Source organism: Enhydra lutris, unplaced genomic scaffold (assembly GCF_002288905.1).
Source record: "Enhydra lutris kenyoni isolate GAN:26980312 unplaced genomic scaffold, ASM228890v2 scaffoldscaffold702, whole genome shotgun sequence".
NCBI classification, from domain to species: Eukaryota; Metazoa; Chordata; class Mammalia; order Carnivora; family Mustelidae; genus Enhydra; species Enhydra lutris.
The window spans coordinates 1-5547 of NW_019154786.1; the positions used below are offsets into that span (position 1 = coordinate 1).

Below are 5547 nucleotides of genomic sequence, written 5' to 3' on the forward strand. Positions count from 1 at the left end.
AATAGGAACATACTTATAAGTTTAAAATTAATTTTCCATTTTGAAAGGTTCAGGACTTTTTGTCTCTTATTTCTACCTTACTCTTTTAAATACTTCAGTCCAACAAAAAAGCAGAAAAATAAAGTTTATTCTCTTACTTTTCTTAAGGTCACATTGGGATAATTAGAATTGGCTCTTACAAATTTAGGTATCATTTAGAGTAACCTGGAAATTTAATCACAGAATGATACATGTAAGAATGTTATAGCACACCCCCAAAAAAGTACAGAGAATTTTTTAAAGGACAAATTTCAGGGCACTTTCAAATTCTGAGGCATAAGAAAGCCCTCTCAGGGATCCTTAAGTTAAAAGACTCTTCCCTTCAGATTCAGAGTAAAAATTATTAGGGATTATAAGACAACAATGAAGACTGACGATATGGCCCACAGTAGTTGCCTTACGTTAGGACTAAATAGAGTCTCCATGTTTTTAGTGAAGGGACCAATGAAAGAAAGGCCAGGAAGCCACTTTAAACTCATTTTCATGGCAGGTCAAATGATGCTGATCCAGTGTTTCCCTTAGAAAGGTTTGTCCTGTTGCCACCTTTTCAAGGCTTCGCCCTCAAACTGTTCAAGTTGCTACTTCTCTTCTTTATATCATCTGTTCAAGGAGCAAACCTCTTGGAAGAATGGTGCTACAGACTGGAAAATCAAGACTTGTAAGGGCAGCAAAGGGGCTCTCGTGCTCTAGCTGTCTGTCACAATTTACAACATCAAACAAGGAGACTAGCTAATCTAGAAATGATTGTTAGCTCTGTCCTAGTATATTCTAGAGATACACTTAATACTTTAGTGGTTTTGAAACACAACCACTCTGACTCTTTTAAACATATTTTACTTTAAAAAGGGAACTATAATAGGTTAACAGGCAAAAATAAAATCTATTTGCTCTTTAACAAATAACTAATATTTCAATGTTTTTATAAAAACAATTCCTTTCAGATACTCTGATTAACCTTTTAAGTGACATAAAAAAAAGTTTCAGCATTCTTTAATAGCAGTATTTTGCACAATTTAAGATACAGCCATTGAGTTTAGCATTTCAAGGGGAAAAAAATGAAAGAAAAAAGGAGAATGGTAACTCACTGAGAAGCAGCGTATGTACCTAGTAAAGTTTTGTTTGTTTTGGATTTTTAAAAAAATTATGCCCAGAATTTTAGTTATCCTAATTAGCATCCCAATCAAATAAGATATCTATGTGTGGATTCTAGATAAAAAACAAGTACTTTGAACTAATAAACTTAAGACCCACTGATTGGACTGTTTGTTTAGACTCTCTTTTACTGGGTTTAGACAAGGAAGACTTCAATAAAGCTAACTATATATTGAGTTCCACTGATTAAAAATACAGTTTTAAAAACTCTGCTTTTGTGGTAAATTTCGAGACAAATCATAAGTGTAAAGAACAATACTGTAAATATTGTACTGTTCACAAGTACTTGTTGGAGAAGTGAAATGCTTGAATTCAAACTATCAAAATTCTGACCTTTCAAAATAGGTTTTCTAATTTTCAGAAAATCAGCAATTGCTTTTAAACTCTTAAAATATCAGTTTCAATTAAAAAAAATCCTTATAGATAAAGTTATTCATTTCAGTCTCAATTATTTTTTACTTTCAACTATATATTGAACACAGAACCAGTTTCTAAATAAATATCTAATGAACAGTTTCAATGTAAAATAAAACTAGGCAATCTACCACAACTTATGTAAGAAAGTCTGAGTGTGAGTTATCAAAATTCAGAATTAAACTTCTATAATAGTGAAAACTTTCAGTCTCTTCTTAATATTCAAAACCAGCAACTTTCCACGAGACTAGAAAGTTAGCAGAGAGGATCAAACAGATTTAAGCACTGCTCGACTTCTTCTAAAGTGATGTACTCTTTTATCCTTGAAGTAGTCGTCCTGAGTAACAAGAGAGTTTCTCAGTCTGTTCTCTGGGTTAAATAGACAAGATACCACAGTTTGTATATGCTTCTGTCCACAGATTTCTTTTGTGGGCCATTTCCTGAGGATGGAGTAGCTTCATGAGCTGAACATTCATTTTGCAAAACTTCAGCTCCTGGATTGACTTCATTACAGTGGTAGTTAACAGCAGTATAAGCCGGGGGTATAACATAACTCCTTTGTTCTCCAGCAGGCCACTGTGGTGGCATCTGATAATGATATACAGGCAGCTGATATCCAGTGATGACCTGAACAGGTGAACTTGGATAAGGAGGATAGGCCTGAACATACTGAGTTATAGGATTCATCATGGTTGGAGGCTGCATATAAGTTTCAGTGTTTGGATTACTCCATACACTCCGAAGCCGTGGTGGAGGTGGAGGATTAAAAACCAAAGGACGAGGCTGCACATGATAAGCACGTAAATTTTGTTTCCTGATTGCAGGTCCCAGTTTCAGCTTTTTACCATGGAAATTTATCTGTGATTCTGTGATGCTAGTTCCTTCAGCTAGCACAGAGGCTTGCCTGAACAAAAGTGAATCCCCATTCCCACTTCTCAATGCCGTCACATTCAGACTTTGATGGTGTTAATTACAAATATGTCCAATATAGAAAGCTGTGCTGACATGGTAAAGAGATGAACTTGAAGCATTTTGGAAGTTAAAGTACTTAGACTTTAACTCCTCATTTACTGGAGTTGGGGTTTTGAAGGGCATGTGTTTCTGCCTAAATCATTTCGTACTTCCCAAATATTTTCCTATAACCATGAAGAACTTTTAAAATCAGAAACAAAGTTTTAAAAATTATAGACGAGGAAATTCCATATTACTTCAGAGTTCTTGATCTTTTAGCAAAAAGCCGAATCAGACGGATGGGACCAGGTCCCCACCTGGGACTGAACGGGGCGCACGTTTCAGTGTTTGCCATAAAACAGTTTACCGGTCCCAGACTCCACCGGGGCCAAGGTACCAGCGTCAGGACCCGCAGGACTGAAACTTGGACCCCCTCTTCGGATTCCAGATCCCACTTGGTAGGTTTTCCCGAGTCCACATTCGTGTCCTGACCTCAGTACGTCTTTCTTGTCGGTGGGGAGAGACTGCCGGGGGTGGGACCGCCCCGTCACCCGCCCCGCGCAGGGGCCAGGTCCGCAGGTGGTTCTGGTCCAGGAGCAGCGGCCGGTAGGGGTGCTGGTGTCACAGGAGAGCACGGAGGGTCGGGGAACTAGTCCGTGGGGACACAGCCCGCCTCCTGCGCGCTTGCGGCGGCGGAGACTCCACTCGGCTCCCTCGCGCCCTGCGACCGTGCGCTCGTTCCAGCGGGACCGTCCCCGGCGCGCAGGCGGCCTCGCACCTGCCGAGGTTCAAGCGACGAGCACGAGAGACGTCGTGCGCCCCTTTGCTCAAGGTTTACAGTCCTTCTTGCAGTAAATCAGACATTTTTTCTGTACTTCATAGCAAGAAAAATATGTGAGTATAGAGAAGATATTGGCATTATTGATCCCCTTCTCGTTATTTATATTTGCTTTTCACCGAGCAGTTGTTTGTTAATCGATGTCTATGATACATTAAATAGATAAACTGTTTTTGGCTTATTTTCACTAGTCTTTAATAGAAATAATTCGAGATGTGAGCTGCTCATATTACATTTTTAATATCCTCTTTTTTTCCCTGACTCAGATAGTCCAATTTTTAATTCTTTTTTTTTTTCCTTTAAGCAGACTCCACACTCAGTGGAGCCCAAGATGGGGTTTGAACTCACCACCCTGAGGTCAAGACCTGAGCTGAGATCAAGGGTCAGACACAACCGACTTAGTTACCCTGCTGCTCCCCAATTTTGGATTCTTTAACTAGTTCAGAGAGCTCTCTATGCTATTTTCAAAATTCATTAATAAATGGCTGCTAATCACTTTTTCCACCAACTATAATCTCCATTAATTGGGTCCTCTGAACAGTACAGTATCAAGTGAGGTTCTGAATAAAGCATTCAATGACTAATTGCATGAATGAATGGACTGATGATTCTAAGGCACATTAGTGCTGAATAACCAACTTTTCAAAAATGTTATTATTAATTTTAAAAAATTATTTTCTTTACATTTCAGTATGCATTTTGTGCAATCTGCTTTCTCATGTATAGCCATGAGCATGCATATAACTTGCTACCCTCAATATGTAACTTTTCCAAGCTGTTACCCATGGTGCATTGAACTTACTCTAGTAAAATAATACAAACAGAAAACTCAATAAATTTGGGAGTTCTTTTCACATTTTAAAATTTCTATGTATTTCTAAGAAAATGAAAGCAGCTAGCAGCTATGCTTTTGTGGTTCACAGGTCATAAGAATGTAATAATAATTTACTTATAAAACCAGAAGTTCAGGCTGAAAAGACCCCAAGGGGTGTGGTAGGGCAATGGCGTTGAAATCACAATCAGGAGGAGTTGGCTATGACACTCTCAAACACTCCTCCTGCCTGTGCCCAGGACAGAAGTTCTGAAATGTGAGAGAAACATGGGAGGCCAAGGAGATAAGGCATAAGAGACCCATTTTAATAAGGAACAGTCAAAATTAAGCATAACCTCAGAAATATTTAATGAGGGAGAATTTTCTTAGTTATTAAAAAAAAATTCATAGCTACGGGGACACCTGGGTGGTTCAGTTGGTAGAGCATCTGACTCTTGATTTTGGCTCAGGTCATAGTCTCAGTGTCCTGGGATGGAGCCCTGCCTGGGCCTCTGTGCTCAGCATGGAGTCTGCTTCATGATTCTGTCTCTCCCTCTCCCTCTGCCCCTCCTCCTGCTGGTGCACACACTTTCTCTCTCTCTAATAATATAAATCTGTAAAAAGAAATCATAGCTACAAATCACTGGAAAAATGTGGAAACTTAATATTGTAATCAAAATGCAGATTGTGTTTTGATTTAAAATTTAGCTTTTTTTGAAAATAATTAGAATAGAAATGTATGTTCCTGGGTGAGAGAGTTATTCATGGCAGACCTTCACTACTAGGAAAAGTAGAATAAACCATGAAAAGTTACGTGTTTGAAGGCATGAGATGCAGGTGGAAACAGCAATACTGAATGAGCTAAAACTTCAAGGATGGCAGACTTTGGGAAAGAACGAATAACAAGCAGTTGTCATTTCCCTGTTGTCAGCAAAGGCTGGGCTGCAGAAGGAAAATAAAACTAACGAAAATTTTAGTAGGCACATGAGCTGGAATCATAAAATTGGAGAGGATAGGGGACCCCAGAAAGCATTTGCTGATTGCTACACCAGACAGTAAAAGACATATTCCAAAATCTCCTGAAAGGCAGTAAAATGTGCACAAACCTCACAATCCTTAGGAAGCAGGCACTTCCCCAAGTCCCCCGGCCTGAGGAAGGTAAGGAGGACCAGGAGAGGAAGGAGACCTGAGGACGTTCTGGAGAGAGTGATGATTTGATACTGAGGAGTACAGCGGTATTTTATTCAAACATATTCTGTGGTTTTACCAGAGAGCGTCTGCTAGGGGACAGAAAAATCGGGAGAGATTTTAACACTTAACAAAATGCATGTAGAAAACAGCC

At 39.2% G+C, this 5547-nt stretch overlaps 1 pseudogene; it reads right to left on the reverse strand.

Annotated features, from left to right (window-relative positions):
• Window positions 1-1873: 1873 nt before the first annotated feature.
• Window positions 1874-5547, reverse strand: part of LOC111140367 — a 4550-nt pseudogene continuing 876 nt past the window's right edge.